This window comes from Leuresthes tenuis, unplaced genomic scaffold (assembly GCF_036924035.1).
Source record: "Leuresthes tenuis unplaced genomic scaffold, fLeuTen1.0.hap1 SCAF_20, whole genome shotgun sequence".
NCBI classification, from domain to species: domain Eukaryota; kingdom Metazoa; phylum Chordata; class Actinopteri; order Atheriniformes; family Atherinopsidae; genus Leuresthes; species Leuresthes tenuis.
In genome coordinates, this window is record NW_027325374.1 from 4630868 (window position 1) to 4652955 (window position 22088).

Genomic DNA, 22088 nt, shown 5'->3' on the forward strand with positions numbered 1-22088 from the left:
TCTTCTTCTTTATCAGCACCGTCTATTTATAGCACCTTTACTGCAGCGGCACAGCTTAGTACAGTATGTTCCATAAAACACAGGCCTCTCCTGACCACATCCCCAGACATGCCTCTGCAGTCGTCTCCGGCTGCTGTGTGCATGAGTGAAAGGAGAGTTGGAATCATCTACTCACACACAGCGAGCACATGCTGCCGTGGGCGTGCACACACACTGAAGGCGGCAGGGACGCTCAGCGTGAGACGAACACACGAACGTACCCGGGGATACAAAGAGACAAGGACACACACGCAGTGATACCGCCACATCACCATCAGCCAATAAAGGCTTTAGAATTAAAAAGCAGCATGCGGCACGTAACTAAAAACTGAAAATCACTCCAACCTCATGCTGTCATTGCTGTAAAATTAAGTTTGAAAGACTTTTTATGCTTTTTAAAGTCAGTGCTTACATGCCCAACGAAATCCATCCATCCATTTTCTATACCCGCTTAATCCAACTCAGGGCCATGTGGGGGGTGTAGCCCGTCCCAGCCTACACCCTGGACAGGGCCAGTTTGTATACATCTGTGCATGCATTACATTATAAAGGGAATTTTCCTGTTTGCTAACAGCTTAGCCTCAAATGACCTTATCGTGATTCATTATTTTCCGTGCTCCGCTGACACTGAAGTGCACCGCTAAAGCGGGCAGCAGCCTGTAATGAAAGGATGTATCAGCCGTTTCTGTAGCGTGTTGTGATAGTAGAGGATAATAGAGGAGGAAAAAACAGTCTCCGGTGTTTTGTTCTTCTTTGCTTTCAACACATCCAAACAACAGAACAATCGTGGAAGATTAATCCACTGAATGAAGGTGCCCAGACTACCAACTGACTGTTCTCCTGTAGATCTTGTTTGAGATGTCTCAAACAAGACATGTCTGGGTTTCTATATCTCAGTGACATAAGGCGCATTCCCACTACAGGAACCTTTTGCAGTTCCTGTAACCTTTTCAGGAATAGGGACATTTTTTCGGGCATTCGGACATACAGGAACTAGGGACCACGGCCCCATTTTAGCTCCTTCTCCGAGGTCTTTTCTGGGTTCCATAGCAACACATGATGTAGGTGTTTGGTGGCTGTAGCTCCGCCCCTTGTCTGAACTGTTTACTCATACGACACAGACACAACTGGCACATCTTTAATAAGTTAAACTTAGACGTCGTCTCCTTTGTCTGCGGCGCTCTGCTCTCCTTCTTTCCTCCATGAAACGAAGAAGTATCGCCTGCTGCTGGATTCTCCGTCTCCTTTTCACGGATTTTGTTTTGTTGTTGAGTGGCGCTAAAGTAACACGACTCTGTCCGAATGCAGCTATATACACGGGGGCCAGAGACCTTACTCTCTGCTTAGGAGGCAACAGCAGAATTTACCCTCATCATCTTTCCTCAGACTGCACAGAGAGGTCAGAGGTCAAGCCACAAATTCTATCTTTAATCCATTTTTCTTTCCTTTCATTTCAAGAGTTTATAAAAACTACATCCAGCAACAATGCATGATAGCTTAGAGACACATGAAGATAAAAAAGACTAAAGAGGAAGTCTGAGTCTAGATAACATCCTGCAAATAAACACACAGACACAGGGAGGTACGTCAGACCAAGCTGGCACGACTTCAACTAAACTAACCTTGAAAGACTTGGATGATGTTCCATCGAGGAAAGGCCACACCAAAAGGCACGTGGGCAATTTATGCAACAGAGATAACGCCTCAGCTGGCAGCGCTGAGAGAATTCAAACAACACAGGAACATTAAAAAGGAAAAATAAATAATGCCAACGAGCTGGAACAAAAAGCAAAACACTGCTGCCAGAGACGTCTATCCAGCATCACTGCGCTACATCCCTCAGCCCAGTGATGGAGGGAGAACGTCCCAGTATGGCTTTAAGTCGTCATGGCATGCTGAAACCAGCCCACTAACTTACAGAAGTGAGACTTTAATGAGAGGGTGCAAAACGCGGTTCACTGATCTGGAACTGGTCCAAATACAGAACAAAAGGTAGGCCGATGCATTCCCATGCCCATCCCCTCCGTACCTGCTGGAATGCTTATGGGAAACTCTCCCGTATACTGTACGCACATTCTTCTGCATGCGCGAGGGAGCAGCAAAGTTTAATTAACCTGCTGGGTCCTCAAACCGAACTGTGCGGCCCAGACTGAAACCACGTCCACTGTAGGCACTGAGCTGTTTAATACACTCCCCTCATCTCCGCCTTTATTGGAGTCCTCCAAAGTTCAGTTCGTCTGTGCAGCAAAAGGAGTAGGAGCGAGCAGGGAAGACTGGAATATTTGTGGCTTGACAACAAAGGAGCTGGAATGCCCTTCGCTAAACTGGTTAATGCTGCCCACCACTCTCAGGCCATTTCTGCCCACTTTCCCTCCATTCTGTCTCAAGTGGTTTTGTTCTTTGTCCTCCTTCTACCATTATTTTTTCCTCCTCTCTGTGTTTTTACCCTTCAGGAAAAGGGGTCTGGTTCTGATTATCGAATGTTCTTGACATGCAGAGAACATCTGATAACAATTTGATCAGATAATCGATGTAAAGCCCTTCACATCATTAAACGTGCTGACTGCAGACATTCTGCCTTTTGTTTTCAGTGTAAGAGTGGTAACCTTTCAAATTAACAATAAATAATTGACGCTTCTCAGTTTATATCAGACATCGTCCGACTCAATAGTGCCTGCAGTGATAAACGCTCGCTATGGAACCGTAAGAGCCAGCATGTTCCCGTCAGTGCTCCCTCTGAGCAACACTCGCGTCTTCCTCCATCTAGATTAAACGCACCGTTGTATTTTTCCACGGCTACTCATTAAACCTGTAAGCCAGCAGCGGCTCAGCTCCTTCCGTCCCGGCGTGATGAGGTTTTTGCCTGCGCTGTACACCTGACGGTGTAAACACCACCAGGACAGCGTTAAAGAGGAGAGGAGGGCAGTATGGCGTGGCTTAGTACTTTGAACCCGTTTTCTAGCAGCACACTGCACTATAGACTACATCTGGGGCTAACATGTGCTCATATCGCTGTGTGCTGCACCTGTTCTGGGCCCCAACCGACACTCACTTTGGAAAGATTACGCAGATGGGTGGAGACAAGCACTCAGAGAAAGTGGGACAAAATGCAAAGAACTGCTGAACTTATGTAAACAACAGAGGGAAACAGAAGAAAACCAACATGAGACAGCTGAGCAGTGCACAACTCTGGGTAATGTTTGCAGAAAGGACACATTTTGCACATATTTGTTTTTACTTCTTTTCATATTTGCAGAGAAACTTTGCCACTGAGGTGCATCTCAAACAAATCTGAGCTTAAAGGCATTAAACGTTCATCGTTAAGGGAATAATTTTACCATTCTACATCTAATTCAACTTTTCGCCATAGTGTCCCTATGTGTTCCTGTCCTTGTGACCCCCCCCAGGTCACAAAACTCTACAATACAAAAACACCTGAATACTTTTTCTAAGTAAATAAAATGATTCCCCAGGCGTTCAAACATTGAAAATAGTATTTAAATCTAATAAAGTCTTTTCATTTACAGTAATAACAGACTATATAAACATCCTGCTGTCTTGGATCGAGATCCAACGCGTGTGAAGTCATTTCGAAGCCTGAGGCCTGTTCGAAATGTTGACACCCTTCCATTATGAGGATGTGTGAAAATGTCAAAACGTCTCTCGTCAGACTGGTTTTCGCTTTAGTGCTTCTAAAAAAATAGCTTTTGGATCCAGAGCCGAAACAAAGCCCAGATGACAAAGTACAGTGAAGTTTTCCCTTAATTACCTGCTCTTCTGTGTTTAAGAAAAGGACCTTCAGAGCAGTCATGCTAGCATCACATTAACAGTTTTCCAGGCAATGGAATAAGGCTGCAAAGAGGCTCCCAAATCCAACAAACTGCTTTAAAAATGGATTACTATTAAGGATTACTGTAAGAGAAAAACAGCCATCAGTCTAAGAATTCCAATATCTGTTAACCTAAGGGCCAGTTTGGAAACATCAATTGAAAGCATGAATTCCAAAGAAAAGCAGGTTCCAACTCATCCAGTGACTGTATTCACTGGAGATTCAAACAAGTGACTTGAGTAGCTGAGAACACTGTGTTCACATCAGACATTTGTGCATTTTATCCGCCATAAATAACTGTTCCGATCGTTAGTTTGTTGCAGCCCTGAACACAATTTTCACTTAAAGCAGTACTTGGTAGCTTGGATAAAAACACGTCTGCAGGTAAAACACGAAGGAAAAACCCAGTTCCTCTCTCATGGTTTTCCTCTTCCTTTAGCATACTCTGAGACAACTCAACACGAACGGGTGAAAACAGACTCGGCATCACTTTTAGAGAGGATCTGGTTAAAGGCATGCACATTGGTGACAGCCTCCTCTGCAGTGATGATGAACCTAAGCACAGCAGAGAGGGAGGACACGTTTTCAGGCAACATCAGGGCTGCAGAGTGAGGCTTCTCTCTGAGGGTGGTGAAGAAAAGTGCTGATACTTTCTTTTTGCTAAGGAAAATGCTGCCTGCCACACATATCCACAGTCCTGGTTCTGAGTAGCATTTAGCACTGTAGCACTGGTAAACGGCAAACAGCTACCCTGGCTGAGCACTGGAGATAGCATCAGACTGAGCCAGATCCAACCCAAAAGAGGTTGACAAGACCCACTTCTGAGGCGTAGATATGTCAAAATGTCCAATGTGAAGCACTGCATCTGATGCAAAGAGTGTGGCCAAAGCACGGCCGGTAAGAATTAAAACGCTGAGCACAACATCTGTCTTTAAAATGTACAGACAAACAAAGTGCTGTTTTCAGCAGTGAGGAGTCAGAGCTGACAGAAGAGTCGTACACAAACTATATCTGCCTTCTAACCGTTCAAAATCTTTTTTTATCAATCCAACTGAGTGTAGGAGATGGCAAACCTCTCGAAGCAGCTTCAGATTTCTCTTTGCAACCCCAATCAGCTGCAGTTGACACACAAAGAGAGCTGGGAGGGTTAAAGAAGGCACAAAGAAGGCAGGAACGTCCTCCTTCACACTCTACAACAAACTTTCACATCTCAGCCAGCTGTGGCTTGGACTCTTCGGCGTGAGCCCGCTCTCTGACCCACACAGAGCCTGCTTTAAAGCAGATGCTGACACCATCACGCATGAATGAAAAAACTAATGAATGAGTGTCAAGATAGCTGCAAAAGAGGAACATTTTGTGCTTTGCCTAAAAGGAGACGAAACCCACTTCCTTTCAGTGAATGTGAAAACTGTCCAAGAAACCACACGGTTTCATAAACTACCACGCGCTGCTCCACGGTTTGATTTGATCCTGTAGTTCGGCGTCACAGCAGCGCCTTGTACATCATGCGCTTCAATACAGGCTTACTGTTGAAGGCGGAGAGCACTCGAAGCTCAACGTGTTCGCAGCATCTCGCCTCAGCATCTGTGACCCGGCTGTGCTCCCCAGCTGCAACCCAGAGAAAAAAGACCAACTAATTCAAACAGATATGATTGTTTCTGCTGTTCCTGGAAATGCCATTCAGCACAATGCTTGGCAATTCTCTTCCTAAATTAATCTCTCGCTGAGTAAAAGTAAATTGCAGCAACTCTCTCCTGTCCAGACAATCAAGAGCCACAAGGCTGGTTATTGAGTTAGCTTATTGATTATCAAGAAAGCAAAACATGCTTATTTAAATGTCACAAAAAAAAAGGGAGACGGTGTTCATGCAGAGGAAGCTGATGCACATCCGCCTGGCTGTAATGGTTCAGGTTTAAATGTCACCGTCCACACAGCATCATCTGCCACCTGAGAAACTCCCTCTAATTGAAAGTGTGGTTTGGAGCGGTAGATATCCCCAAGCGTGCGCTGGATTACCAACCAGGTGGTGAGTCAAACTGCCAGGGAGAAGAAGCAATTCAGCCGCTGGCTCCGAGCCCACTCACAATACTCCTATTGTGCTTTCCACGGATCACCAGCACTCCCCGTTTGGAGATAAACAGCAGCAAAGCTCACAGATTATCTTGGTCAGGATCTGAACGTGCGAGTCTGGATTTGTTTGCGACTGTGTGCATGTGGATGTTTGTACATATTTGTCCATCTCTGTGTATTTGTTTTCCCATTATGTGTGTGTAGATTTGTGTTTGCGGCGGTGAAAACGCGCCCAGATGGACATGTGCTTGTCTGTGTTTGTGCCAGATGGGCAGGGAGCTGCTCAGGCCAGCTCTCTGCCACCTGAGAGCAGTGTTCATGCTCACCTCTCAGTCCAGTGACAGTTTCTTCATTTTGACTTGGATATCTAACCCACCACAACAGACAATCTGTTCCCAGCCTGTGGCGACCATCGCTGCTCCAAACTGTGCAAGGTTAACATCAGCTGCATGAACATCTCTGCGTGTGTTACTGGTAATATTTGATCTCAGACGCCCTAAACGTGCACGACTACGGGATCTGCTTCATGCATCCAGCAAACCTGGGCAGAAATCAAGCTGATCTGCTCACATTCCCCTCAAGGAGTACAAAAATAGCAACACGAACTGAGGCTGCAGAATTTATCATTACAAAGTAAACGCAGCACACACGTGATGTACTGTCAGCTTTGGCGTGAACCTTCCTGTCAGAATAACACAGCAGGAACGCGTCAAGAGTTCTCCATTAGCATAACCACTCCACAAGAAAGAGAAAGGCCCGTCACAGAGATGTTTCCAGTGACTGAGGCTGCGAACAGAAAGAGAGAGAGTCTGAAGTTGGACGAATGATTTCATCTGAGAGACGTGACAGCAAAGAAAAATGAAGGATATTACAGTCTGTTGGTTAGTAGCACAGAGGGGATGTTCTCCAAAACCCGATGAGTTAATGTTCAAATAAATTATCATTTCATGCAGTGGTTAGACGGGGGTCGTCTGTCTCCGTGAGTGTGTGACCGTGTGCATGTGCATGTGCATGTGCATGTGCATGTGCATGTGCATGTGCATGTGCATGTGCATGTGCATGTGCATGTGTGTTCAACAGGTGCCAACCTGGATGGGTCAAATGCAGAGGAGTCATTTTGTGTACATGACAATAAAGTAATCTTAATCTTAAATCTCCACAATCAGCCGAGGGCGATTCAAAATTAACTTAAATCAACTCTTCAGGAAATACTTCCTGTATTCTTTTAAATTATACAGTAGAAAGTCTTTCTTTATATTTCCAAGCAGCCACTTTCTTAAGGTATTTTAGATTAGTTCTACAGGTTGCTTGTTTCCTTTTTCCAGCCCAGTCCTTGTTGTGTCTCCACATAACAGACAACTTAGCAAAGAATTCAAGATTCAAGAAGCTTTATTTATCCCGAGGGAAAGTGCTGTGCAACAGTTATAGAACAAGGGAGAATCAGGTTTAAATTGTATCTTTAGGCACTTTGTTACCAGCAGCCTGTCACAAAGACACATCATTTGTTCCCGTTTCTTTAGTTTTATCTATCAAAATCAGCAAAGATAACACAGTTTGACAGACAGAAAATAGGATTTCTGCAGCAACAAGGTGATTCCCAAAGAGCTATTAGCTGAAAACTTGGCATATCTCAGCATGGTGTGCAGTGTGTCCTTAAAACATTTGAGGAAACTGGACAAGTGGAGGACAAAAGAAGAAGTGTCAGGACTAAAAAACTATCTACAGCAGATGAACAGGATCTGAAAGTGATGTCCTTAAGAAAGAGGAAAAAATCCAGCTGTGACCTGACAGGACCTGAGAGATGCATCTGGACCTTCAGCTGATCCATCTACTGTTGGCCCAAGCCTCATCAGAAATGCTCTCCATGGAAGACATTTCTGTTTGCACTTCTTTCAGTAACTCGCTGCACCTACTTCCTGTTTTATTTGGCAATATGCAAAGAAATGAGGGGTGACTCAAGACTTTTGAATAAAATGTTGGTGCATAGGTGAAACCACAGTTTCATAAACTACCACACGCTGCTCTACGGTTTGATTTGATCCTGCAGTTCAGCATCACAGCAGCGCCTTGTACATCATGCGCTTCAATACAGGCTTACTGTTGAAGGCTCAACGTGTTCGCAGCATCTCATGCAAAGAAATGAGGGGTGACTCAAGACTTTTGAACAGTACTGTACATTTCAGAGTTTCTTTCCTCATATCGTGCAGCCCCAACCCGAACACATCTGAGCCACACTTTGCTTCCACTCTGCAGAGAAGCATCTCCCAACAAGGGTGCCAGAAGGCCAGAATTAAACTTCTCCCCAACGTTTGCTGGTTGTACAAACAAGCATCACTCGCCACCATCTCTCCACAATCATGTGTTGACTGTGGGAACAGGACTAGCTGAGGTTTGAATCTCTTTATTCACATCAAATCAATAATCTGAGCGTGTAAACTGAGGCTTTGGCATTACCTCACGGAATATTAGCCTGAAAAAGTGGTCAGGTTACAGCTCTTATCTTAATGTATCATACATGCTTTTTCATAAGCTGGAGTGTTTCTTCCTCCTCAGCAAACAAAGCTGATTGTGTTCAGCTATCAACCTCCAACCTTAACGATGATGCAAAGTCCAGCACTGTTAAATGAGGACAAACATGAAGCAGGAAAAGTGTATGAAAAGGGTCAGTGGTCGTCATGACAACCACTATGACAGGCACAGCATGTTAACATCTGGATAAGAGTGATGAAAAAAAGGGGGAAAAGTCCAATGCTGTGCAAGATAACACTCTTGAGGAAAAGTGCTGACTGTTGCAATTACGACTCTGTGAAATGTGTGATGTGACACTGGCCCACTGCCAGCAGACAAAAAGGGAGAATGGTCCAGAAAACACGCCGCCTTTCCAGACTAATCCCAGCGTGTATATTCACTGGCCTGTCAGCGGGGCGGAGGGATTTCCCAGCCCTCCACGTGAAGTGCAGGGCTGTGGACATGCTTGACAAGTGAAGTTCAGTGTAAACACAAAGGATGGGCAATGCACAGTCCACACACTTCTCAGCAGAGCAGAGAGACAGAAGAGGGAATACTCTCAGCCTCCTGCACTTTCTGATAACTCTCCTCTTTATTCAACAGTCTTGGGAAGCTGACAGGCAGACTGTACTGTACATACACCCCCTCCTGAAAGGCAAATCCGATACCTGCACCTGTGCAAACCAGGCATTGTGATACAGTGAGGAAGCCTCACATCTCCAGCAGCCTGCTGCCTTTTCTGCAGAGCAGCTCTCAGATTCACTCTGATGTATGTGCAGAAACTTCAGGTCCATTATTGTTCAAAGCTATGAAACACTTCTTACCCTTTGGTGGTCAGTAGTCTTCACTTCAGAACGCTTTGCTCACGTTTGATGCCAGCTTTCATCCCAACACTTCTCAGGGAACTCTGCAATCAGAACCAGAAATCCATGAATTCTTCACATCTTTGCCGACAAAAGAAGAAAAAACATCCACCAGGCGCAACACTCCACCCTGTGAGAAAGGGGTTAGCAAGATAGCCACAGCCCCAGCAGAGGGAAAACCACCTCGCCGCTGATGCATGCGTGCAGCCGAATCAGGGATAACATGGGAGGAGTCTCAGAGTGCATGAGAGGAAAATCCTTGACGGAGGTGCAAGGTTTTCTTGCGTATGAAAAGCGATGGTAGACTTTCATGTAACCGGCTTAGCACTAAAAGGCTTACTATTCTAATCCTTTAGCCAAATGAAGTGGCTGGCCTGAGAAATCAAAGGGAGTTAATAGCATGACTTTCAAATGGTCAAGACTGCTCAAACAGTGTCTGTTCAGGAAATCCCTGCTGCGAAATACACTGGTATTCCCTTAATCACCTCCTTGGCTATTTTAGCGTTCATGCAATTAGGTCTATTTAAAGTTAGGGCAGCATGTAATAGAAAAAAAATAGAATAAAAGGCCAAACACCAAAAAACTTTTTTTTTTAAAATAGCACAAACACTGCATATGATGTTTTCTTCTTTTAATTACGCTCCTTGTTTGGGAAGTAGGGATGCAAACTGGACTTTTAAAGAAACACAATCTTACTTTGCTGCTTCATTAAGGATTTCAACTGACTTTGCTGCTTCATTAAGGATTTCAACTGACTTTGCTGCTTCATTAAGGATTTCAACTGACTTTGCTGCTTCATTAAGGATTTCAACTGACTTTGCTGCTTCATTAAGGATTCCAGCTGACTTCAACAGGACGCATTCCTGTTCGAAGCATTCTATGTCTCTGTGTGAGACCGTCATACTTCACTGAACACACGCTGTCTGTAAGTTACTTGAATGGTGATTTTGTTAGATGATGCTGTGGTTAAAGTCAGGATTTTATTAGAGCAGAGCGACAGCATGTGAGTTGACACTTAAATGATTCATTTTCAGTCGCAGTATCTGAGGAATTACATGAAAATATGTGAATGAGAGCAGCTTTATTGGGAATTCAGCTGTATTAATAACTCTAAAGCATAGGGATGGGAATTGTTAAGAATTTAGCAATTCTGGTTCCATTATCGATATAATTTATCGATTCAATCAACAGGACCTGAAGTTTTACGTGAACTACGTCCTGCTGAAGCTAAAACTGCTCTGCTCAGACTCACGGGAGACGTGCTTGTTCACTGCTGTTTCCATAGCGATAGCGGCGAGCCAGAGAAATTTATACTTTTTTTTTTCAGCGTGAGAAATACAATGTGTGGCGGGAGGGCGTGACAAAAGACAAGTGTGACTGTCACGCTCGATGTCGCCATGTTGGAAACATTCTGAGCCAAAATACGAAGCGTGCACATGACGTCATCACGCAAACACGTCAGACGTCAGCAGGACCTATGAACGGGATAGTTTGGCAGACGGATTAACGATTCCACGGAATCGAACTACTGAGAGCCGGTTCTTGATTCCTATCCCTACTAAAGCCTGTGCAGAGCCTCTTGGTCCATGTGTGTTTTCTCTTTGCAGGAGGGATTTGATCTCTGGATGTGTTTTGCACAGTTTTGGTTGGGCTAACGTTTGGTTTGGGTCGCACAAACACAGGCTTTTGTGTTGTATATGCATGTTAAATTAAATCTCAAAGCTCAAGTTGAATAGTGTTCTCCCTCACACTAGAGTCATGGTAGATGAATAGAAAGTTGAATGATATCAATTTGTAACAGAAAATGCAGAAGGACATGTTGTGAATGTCAAGGAGCTGAAAAGAGCACACATCCTCAGCATGACTGCACAGAAAACTAATGTTTTCTCTTTTTAAAGGCAATGAATATAACAGTTGGTGTGATGTATGGCCATTTAAGTCAATTTAATTTCACAATCAATCTTTTTAAAGTGAATAGGATTTAATCTAAATGTGTTGCTGTGGGTATTATGAAGCAATCTGGTCGAGGCAAATTGAATCATGCCTCACATCTGCATCTTTTCCTCAGAGAGATAAACACACCAACGTCAAAACACCATTTTAAACACATAATTCACAAGAAGACTGACTTATTTCTTTTATCAATCTGAAATATTTGCGTGGGAGTGAAAAGCAATAAACGAGTAAATGACTCAACAGCAGATAATCGAGCCCCACAGGGACACCAAAGTCACTTTACAGTCACTGTGGCTTCGTGGAACACGCAGTCGAGTATGTCCATGGCTTCTCTGTCCAAACAATGGATGCATTTAAATCCCTCATTCAGTCCGTACAGAACAGCACTGACGTATGCATCCTCACAGTACAGCTGCTTGCACATTGAAGCCTCACAAACCTGAATGTCATATCATCATTCATTCAGTGTTTGTTAGTCGAGCTACTGGTCCACTCGTCCTTCCTCCTCCTGATAACTGAAGCAAAGCATCTAAAGTATTTGTATATTTTCCTGCAGGGTGGACGATTGTGTAGAAATCCCTCTGGTATTGCATCTTCTGGGAGTAAAAACTATAGCTCATAAAAATCTGAACAGCACTTTCTCGTGAATACTTGACTTGCTTGTCAACAAGTTTCTCGGTTTCAGCTCTGACTCGGACATAAAACACACACATACACACAATCATTCCATCTTAATCATTTACACCAGATCCATTTTTCGGACTTCAGAACAGTTTTTCTACTCCTATCTCACTATGTGAAGATAATTCAATCATTCTTCTCCAACGCGCACAGACGTGCCAGCTGTTCATGCAGAATTATCCAAAGAAACACGGAGTAGGACCGGTGCTCTTTGGGTTTATCTCACCACAGCCACATAAACTAACAGAAGACTGAAGCTGCATTCGTGGGAACTTTGGTATTTTACATGCTGCATCGTGAATTTTACACATTTAAATGGTTTTGTTTCTGTTTGCATATAGAGATTTAATTTTTTAAAGTGATCTTTGTCACTCACTACATCCCTCCAGTTTGAGAGGAAAGTTTAAAGGGGAACTAAACCTGGACCTTATTTCTGGCATGAAATACGTTCATCTACTCACCGAGAACAGTTTGGTGAAAGTCGGCGTCCTTCGGAAGGGCTTAGACGATGCAGACTCTAAATAAGGCATTATTCTTTATCTTTATTTCACCAACACTTTAAGAAGAATCAATGAATGAACGTGTACTATAGCTCTGTTAGCTCATAGCTGCTGTGTTGTTGTTATTGGCGGCTATCGGGGGGCTTATAGAGGGCTTTCTACACACTCGTCTCCTGGGATGATGTCATCGACGCCCGCTGCTGCAGCCTTATTTAGAGGCTGCATCCTCTAAGCCCCGTTCACTCCGTTATATGGATCTCGAGAAGGACGCCGACTTTCACCAAACTGTTCTCTGTGAGTAGAGACACGTATTTCATGCCAGAAATAAGGTCTAAAAAAGTTCCCCTTTAGGCGGTTACATTTCAATCTCTGCTCTGAGAAGCCGATGCTCCGCCCCTGCTCTCCACCCGGCACTCTGCCAACTCATTCAGTCGTTCCACCAGCCTAACATGTACCGTAAGCACCAGGGAGATATTCACTCGTAACTCAACAAACCATCTCAGAAACATTATCTGCAGGGAAAGATGAGCTTGGAGCCTCAAGGGCAAACTTTGAATATGTTCTGCTTTTACATTTCAAATGTAATTTGATGACTGGACTAAGATTATTAATGCAAGGTAATGGTTTAGACATTATGTCAGGATGGCCAGCTCAAGTTCATTTTAGCCCAACGCTGGTTGGTTGTTGGATGGTTTCTATGGTATAAACATGCTGGATGACAGCAATGTGCACAACTTATGAGCTTAAACAATCCGACAGCTGCACGATAATTTCAAATATCAACCCGGAAAACCAACACCAACTGATACAGAGTCACCCAACCTTTTTGTGGGGCACGAAGCAAACTGAAGACATGATCACTGGTGTAGATATTCAACAGAAACAGCACCTGACAGCATCCACACAGCAAGCACTCAAGGAAAAAGTGCTACTTCTTTATTGATAAATTACACTTGGGATGTCTTAATGGAAGGCTTTGAAAAGGTAGCAGAAGCTGGCTTTTAGACAGTTGTCACAGAAGGAAAAAAAGAAATAAAAAGCACAGTCTGAGGTTTGTCTCAACTTGTTTTTCCTCTTCCTGAGATAAAAGCTTTCTTCATTCAAAACTGAAAAGAGTGCACGCCTCATCTCAGCTACACTCAGCTGTGACTGATGTCCAAAGTATATGCCGCCTCACATTTCTGCAGCCGTGAGGACGCTAAGAGATCTTTACAGAATGCACTGCAGAGGTCAAAGGTGTTCAACACATCCTCTGTCGTCTCTCACTCTGAAATCCAGTCCACTGATGGAACTGGACTAATGCCGGTGGGACATTCATTGGCTGATTATACAGACGATGTGACCTCTTCCATAAACCAGGTCTGAGCAGAAGAACCGTTTTCTCCTCCAGCGGCCGCCCATTTGATTATCCAGCTAATTCATATGCTAAGCCAGCTCTCAGCCGGCTGGGGAAAGGATAAATATGCATCCACACATGGGACTGACACGACCGCCAGCCACTTGGACGTGTTGTTTCAACTGAATGTAATGAAACCTACATCATATCCTGGTTTTTGGTCAGAAGAAAAATGGTCAGAGGCCATATGTACAGAAGGAACTATGTAGAGTCTGTAGATGAGTTGATACAGTTCAACTTTCTTTCGTCATTTCATTGTACAACATTTGTTTTCTCTGGCTTTTTATTTCTAACCCATTTCTACCAATGGTGGTCTGGTCTGGCTGGCGCTCCATCCATTTTCTAAATATAGACACAAAATTGACAGTTTTTATATCTATCAGGAAGGATTTAACACCTTTGAGGGATTGACTTTCTTTTCATCCTGCTAAAGTGATTTAACAGCATTCTCAAGAAAGAAATAAGAAGGTGAAGTGTCCTCTGAGGGTGTTGCTCTGGCTGGTATCACCCTGAGATCAGCTGCTGTCTGACCCGACTGCAACCTTCTCCTACTCCACCTCTGATGTGACTGACCATAAAGTAACTGCAGCCAGCAGAAAAAGCCCTCCAACGCACCCAAAGCAGCTCGGGAGCTTTTTCTGGTAACCGGAGACACTTGTTTTTATTTCCTCTGAACTCAATAAAATGTCATTAGAGTCATTTTGAAAATAAAAACGTCCTTTACCGAACTCATCTAGACATACAATAACACCGATTAAGTTTCAAGGGTTTAGTTTAGAACTATTTTAATTCATCTCATTGGCATATTTAGGTTTTTATTCCCTCAATATTGAACGGAAAGTTGTGCAATAAAACCGTGCAAAAGCAGCCGTTTGATCCAACAGGATCAGAACATGAAAGATTGTCAATGCTGCCCCTCAGCAGTAACCATGTGTGACTACTGACAAAAGACCAGGGATGCGCAACAAAAGGATGAGCAGCATGGCAGCATTTCACTCAACCGGACACCGAAGTCGAGGACACGTCACGCAGGGCAAAGATGGCGTATCACAGTTCCACCGGCGCGATGAGGAGCCTAAAGACCAGACTGGAACAGCAACAAAAAGGACTGGTTCTGTTGTAGCGAAACGCTCGTGTGACAGCGAGGGACAGGAACGAATAACTGCTTTGGTGATGAATGTTAGTTTAATGACGACGCTATGACTAATCGGCTTTTATCGGCTTGATTAGTGGACATCCCTGAAAAAAAACAACAATAAAAAGCACCCAATCTATCGCAGCTATGCACTAAATTTCTTTCTTTTTTCTGCAGTCTTGTGACCGACATGCAGCTTCAACAAGAAGTCAACACATGCTTTTAAGGTTCAGCTGTGACAGATTAGTGGGTCAGAATCCCAAAGCATTGAGGAGTGCCGGTTGCTGCTCGAAGCCCATTTTAAGATACAAGAACAGGCAACACTTCATCCAAACTGATTCCATTCTCACACCATTTAGTGGTTCCCTGTAATTGGACTGTATGTCAAGCTTTGTAATGAAGATCTTTTGTTAATTACAGAGAGCTGGGGTCTGTAATCAGCTCCATCTCTGCACAGATAAAACCAATGAGATGCAGAGCATTAAGTGCAGGGGCTTGTGGACCTTTCCTGCCGTGTCAAAGGTCATATTTATTGATTTTATTTAATGAAAGAGATGCAGATCAGAAGTAATGTATCACTCTTTTGCTACACTTTCTATGTACTGGACAAAGCTTGGCTGCAGTGGTATGTCGCTCATCCTTATAAGACAATTCAATTCATATCTAGAGACTGATACGACCCAGGAACAGAATGATTCTATTCAATTCCATTACTTTAACTACACTGTGAAGCACTTTCTAACATTTCTTTAACATCTGAAACTACTGTCCATACGTTTCATAACCGTTTGGAGTACCTTTGTTACTGCATAGCGCAGGTAAAAATGCATCTGATGGTTCCTGCCACCATCAACCACACTGACAGCTGACCTGTGGTCTGAGAATAGTTCCTTTATCCATATTTTTTCTCGTGCATTTGCTGTTTTTCCTGGTTGTGCAAGCTGTGGAAGCTTCCAGGATTCACAGAGAAGTCGCACCAGATGAGGGTTCAGATCTGTTGGGCTCCAGCTGTGCTTCATCAGCGCTCTGCAGACTTTGGTCCAATATTCCTTCCGTCTTGTAGAATCCAAACGATGTGTGAATATTAGATTTCATGATGAATTGTAGACCGTCAGCGTTGGTCATGTTTTACTTGTGTTTACTTAGGCAAGCAGCACTGTGCACGCAGCTTTTATCAGCAGACCGATAATAAGCTGTTAAAATGGCGTGCACGTGAAACGCTCCTTAACTCCGGCACGGAAATGTGCTTTTTCCTGTTTATTCAACTGGATTCTAACGGCAGAATCGGGCCATTTGTACCACGTGTACAAATGTAACCAGACCAGAACAACTTGTCCTCTAACATTCAGAAAGAAAGCCACGACCCAAAAACTGTTTCTATCGTCCTCCTTAATGCACACGTTGCAAATCACTTATTTCATCTGTCAGCAAGAAGGTCGCCTGAAAGTTGATGGCAAAAACTCAGAGAACGTGACTCTCAAGCAGCCGATTCTTTCACACTGGTCAAAATCTCCTTCGTTACTCTGTCATAAAAGTGGGAGGGATGTCCTGAGCTGATGCAGAATCCATACAAGCCCGATCTTCTGCTCATCCCGCAAAGCCACATGATGCTCGAATATGATGCCACAATAACTTACTCATGCAGCATTAAATGTAATGTTTGGGAGAACAACTTTATGATCCTTTATGATCCTCCTCTTCCTCCTGTACACCGCTGGAAAACATCCAATACCGTGTATTCTTGTTTTTTGGCATCTATTATGGAAGAAATGTGTGCTGCAAATGCAAACGCATCGTGCACACTTCAGATCAGGTGTGCACACCTTTAAAGAAAGCTTTATGTGGTAAAAATGGAAATAAAAAAGCTCGTCGAGGCAGAATCAAACGTATACACACGCAACCACAGTAAATAATCACATGTAAATAATTCTGCTATAAATGCGTGGGCGCTTGAAACGCCTGCAGCCGTGCACAGCCGTGCACAGCCGTCGCTCACGAGGAGGCCGCTCTGCAGTTGTTGGAGGAAGTTGCAGATGCATTTGTAATCTGACAGCCCCCCACAGAAGCTGTGGTGAACATCTTCGTGCACGGCATTTTCAGTCAGGCAGAAAGAAAGCAGGTGCAGACTTTATGTGGACACACAGTTTAAGGTGTGATTGGACATCAAGTTCATGCACCCAGAGTGCAGCCGTTAGTCTTTTAGAGCTGCAAAGAGATTACTGAGGTCATGCCTTTGTTTCAGCAAAAATCTGCAAAAGAAAAGAATTAAAAATGCATAAAAAACTTCTCCGTCGTGATCAGGAAACCACAGCTAATGATCTAGTGTGTGCAACATTAGACTAAACCTCGGTGTGATTGGTCTTTAAACGAGCTAATTGAGACGTTAATTGTTTATTTTGGAGCACAAATAAAGTTGTGGAGAAGTTCTGGACATCAGCTGGTTGCAGTTTGAGCAGCTGGAAGTCCCTACAGACTAAAGACCGGTTCCTACAGTTCCACTCTGATCAATGCTGCGTTCAGGGTCATCGTGGCATCAAGCAGAATAATGATTTAACTTTGATTTTAAGAGGATTTGTCTTTAGAAACGAGCAGAAGTGGAAACAACAATGAAGTGCAAAAGGATTTATGTGGCAGGTTTCTTTCCTGACTTCTGAGGTGACGAGCATATATGCAACATTGTTCATAGATAATCAGTAAAATGTGTTTGGTGAAAGATTCAGTGATTCACCTCGTGTGCCTTTAAACCACTGAAGAAAAAGGGGTTCACCTCAAATCCTGGACAACAACACAACGTATTTCTGTTCATTTCGCCCAGAGGGGCGGGCGACTGCGACATTCAAGCAAAATGACCTCAGTCAGCTCAAACCATCGAGATCACATAACAGTCAAAGTCCTTAAACTGTCTCTTACATTAGCAGACTAAAGCATTAAAGGATTAGATGAGAAAAGAATGGAGTCCAGGCTCTTTTTGCAGCACAAACACGAACAAACTTTATTGTTTACTCTTGTGGGTGCACCGCTGAATGAATTCAGGGCCCAGCCTGCCGTCATGCCAGCCAGGACTCGCTAACAGAGGCGGGCCGAGCGCCCTCCATGCCGGAGGAAATCCTCAAAGTGGAAATGTTGCAGGCTCTCTGACACTTCACCAAACCACTGAATCACAGCCACATGGTTGCAAAATTATGCAAATCACCCCGAATTGCTTTAGTGCTCGAGTGTGTGTGTCACACTGTGTGTGTCACACTGTGTGTGTCACACTGTGTGTGTCACACTGTGTGTGAGCGTGAGCTCCTGTCCAGACCCACCACAGCACGTTAACTCTGATCGTACCACCTACAGGTTTCACCATCAGGTTGTATTCCAACGCAGAACAAACTTCAAGCCCATTCCAGCTCTAATCCACCTCAACGCGCCTCCTTGGCTGCGTACGGGACAAGTCACTTCCACATGGGATTAATCCGGTGTGCTTTACTTTTGGAACAGTCTGGTTTGCATACTTTAAAAGCTAAGTTGCTACGTGTGGACCCCCCCTCCCTCGCTCTCACAGTGCTGTAACCCAGCCAATGAGGAGATTGATCAGCTGGGCCACATCCAAATTAAAGCTTGTGTCCCGCAGGCATGCCAAGCATAATAACTCCATCCTCTCTTTGCGCTTTTCTTTGACCAGTGAAAGTCGTAACATGCAACAAAGAAAGAGAAAGCGAGGAAGGAGAGATGCAGCTGGAGAAAAACAGAATGCCTGGCTTTCCTTCCCGCCTCTAATCTACAATAAATACTCTGTTGGACTCGTTTTCACTGAAGCGGCAGTGATTCCTGCACTTCTATCAAACCTACAGCGTTGAACATAAACATGCCTCTGCCAGCCTGATAAAGAGCATATCACTAACAGGAGGAAGAGAACAGACACGCCGAGCTTCTACTGGCAGCCGTCGGCCTTCACGGCCACACATGCGCCCCTGCACTGCATGTGTTTATCGGCTTAACAATAAAATCAAATCTCTCAATCCAATCGGGTAATTATTAAGTAATAATGAGGGGAAAGTTTTCCTACCTGAGCACAGCGAGCTTACAGCTAAACATCGTCTTTCTTTCTGGGGTATATCCGACCCAGGCCCTGGGCTCTGTGGCAGCAAAAAAAAGCCAAATCTTAATGACTGAAAGACTTCAAATTCAAAACCCAGCTAAAGGTTCCAAAGGCACATGAAAATGTAGAGGCTCTGGATCTCAATGAGTATTTTAGACCTTTTTCTACATGCATCTTTCACTATAGACATGCATTATTCATCTTATTATAATTATTATCATTATTACTGCAGGTTTTTATGTGTATTTAAACTGATTTGAGACAGTTTGACCGACAACAACAACACAAGAAACCTGACGTGGTTAGACCTGCGATTCCAATCAGATTTTTACAGATTTAAACATCCTGGAGGCTTGAATGCAATTAGAAAAACATTTAGAGTTTAAAGTCTGAAATACTTCTAATCATGATTTTCTTCTCGGGCGGCTCGGCTCAGTAGTTTCCTCCATTTTCACAGCAAAAGGGTAAATGTAATAATATGAACAGGTTTTTCTGAGAGGTCAGCCTGACGCATTCATCTATACAGCCAAAACAGCTGGAATTCTTTCATTTAATACGGCTCACTGACATTCAGTCTCTCCTCGTTTAAACTGAAGTCAAACTTTGAAGAACAGGTAACAGCCGTCGTCCAGACACAGAAATCTGATCGAATTACCTGCAACAAACTGAGCCAACAGTCTGTCCGAACCATCAGATTCAACAAACTAATCAGATTTGCCTGAACGCAGCGTTAATCACTGCAAGTTGGTTTTAAAGGGGAAGTTCACCCAAAAGTCTCCCCTGTAACAGTTGAGCGGCCTGAGCTCCCCACCTGCTTTAAATTTATATATATATATATATCCACTAGAGATGCCTGTGACTAATATCTCACATAAAAGCTTTCATTCTGTAACGATCATTGGATCGTTCTGCAGAACCAGCTCTTCTCCTCACTGTTGGGGTCAACACTTTGACTTTTGCCTCAGCTTTGTCAGCCACCTGTGCACCGAATTCCTACCGCTGAAAACAAATGGAGTGAATAAGAAAAAGGTCCAATTTCATGGCAAACTATGACAGAAATTCAACTGTAACAGATAACCTGAGTTGATATACAAATACAATGAAACATAGACCTAAATCCCAGTAAAACAGCTGCTGTGTTCCTTTAACGTGACGCTTGGAGCTCTGCCTTGTTTCAAAGTGGCAGAGCTACAAGCTCAGGTGACAACCCGTGGAAAAACAGGGGGAAAGGTCTCCAGCAGGCAAACGACAGAGGATCAGGGGTTAGTTTCCGTCGACTAATCCCCCCTGTGTCAGATTAGTCTGCCGACACAAATACACGCACACGTGAATAACAAGTGGAGGAGGTGGGCTGTAAACGGTGTGTTTTCACTGTGCTGCAGCAGAACCAGCGTGCCATCTCTCCTCGCTGTCCTGTCATCTGTTTGTGACGCGCTCTCGCACACCAACACGAGCAGAAGGTCAGCGGGGTCAGCGCTGCCTGATTTGGCACAGAGGAGGACTACAGATGTGAAAGTAGGGAGAGATCGCTGTGGGGATCAGCTGGAGCTGGTCCAACCTGGACAAAGGTCAGGGACGCGACTGAGAGAACACAAGCGCCATTTGGAGCCTGTTCTCAGAAGCCCGCCAAGGTCTCACTGTCTTCCGTCACCCTGGGCCTTCATCCAGCCAAACCCTCTGCGACAGCCCCGCAGGCCCTTACTTTGACAGTTCATTTTCACACCCTTACATATGAACCTCTGTTTGCTAGGAAATGTTACAGATAAGCTGCTCAGGATTGAACTAAATTAATTCATTCGATTGTTTAGATTTAAATCGAGAGACGGCCATGAAAGCAAAATAAACTCTGCTTAAAAAAAAGCAAATAAAAGTGCTTTTTAATGCCTAAACCTAACCAAACAGCCAGCGACGGGAACATATATCCCCTCCCCTTGACCACATTCCAAAGCTGATGCCCTAATCTGCCTCCCGTCTTATTCTGGTTCAGATCCATCTTTCTTATTTGATGACGCACTGAATAATCATCTTATGTAAGTTTGATCTCGATGCTGTGCAACATGATGTGGTTCCAGTCAAACGGCACTGTTGGCAGCTTTTTGCTCATCTTTGATTCATCGTGCCCCGAACCCAGCCAAACTATCACTGCTGGGAGCAGCGTTAACCACACACTGGAGACGTAGCTGCACACAGCAGGCAGGTTGGTGTAAATGAAGGTGTAAATACCGTCGTGTTGTGTTTTGGAAATCTGTAGAATCTAACCTGATAAGATCGAAACAAAAAAACATGTGGTTTTTAGAGGAAGCTGTAAAAGTGTGTTTGTGCGTAAACACGCATCCACTGCATGAGTGCAAGTGTGCAACGCTTGCATGCAGCTTGGCCACCTCTCGGTGTCCAGTGTTGTATCAGGGCGGCAGTGCACACTGATCACCGTCTCATGCTTCCAATATTGAGTTTCCAGCTATGTGCAGGAAACATAATTCTGTTCCAACATCAAACACTGCGAGATGGTGCAGAAATACGGAGCTCATGCAAGCAGCCTTGTACCTCACACGCATATGCCAACATACACTGTGCTGACACCTATTAATATCCTAAACACATTCTGCCACATGCCAACACATACAAGTTCAGAAAAGAGGGGGTGTAATATCCAGCACCAGCGGGACACTGAATGAACCTGGATTGTCTGCCTTATGCCAGCATTAGATGACTGGCTGCAGTTGAGACAACTCAGATGAGAAAAGTGCATGTCTGCCAGATCAACAAGTCTCTGAGTTCTTGCACAAACTCATGCACACATCCACGTACGTGCGCCAGCGCCCCGGGGTGCTTGGCGTTGACTTTGCATTCTGGACCTCCCAGTGCGTGGCTCTCCCTCAACTTGGCTAGCAACAGGTACGGATTAAAACACGGTCTCTGGGATTTTAGCAGCTGCTGTCATCTGTAATTTACACTAAGCTTTCTTTGGACATATCCCAAACAAAGTGATTGGCTGAAGACTGACTGACTCTGATGATTTTCTTGGAT

The 22088-nt window shown here is 44.1% G+C and overlaps 2 protein-coding genes across 5 annotated transcripts in view; one reads left to right on the forward strand and one right to left on the reverse strand.

Annotated features, from left to right (window-relative positions):
- The window catches only part of thrab (thyroid hormone receptor alpha b), a 138768-nt gene that overhangs the window by 106340 nt on the left and 10340 nt on the right, over window positions 1-22088 (reverse strand). For 2 of the 4 annotated variants that reach the window (XM_072373597.1, XM_072373596.1), the window contains exon 2: window positions 9271-9353. The exons of the other annotated variants lie outside the window; for them this stretch is intronic. The gene's annotated coding sequence lies outside the window, so the exon portion shown is untranslated. The remainder of the gene's footprint in view (window positions 1-9270; window positions 9354-22088) is intronic. 4 annotated transcript variants of the gene reach the window in all.
- tbx21 (T-box transcription factor 21) overlaps window positions 1-22088 on the forward strand; it is a 477598-nt gene that overhangs the window by 4933 nt on the left and 450577 nt on the right. The window lies entirely within an intron of this gene.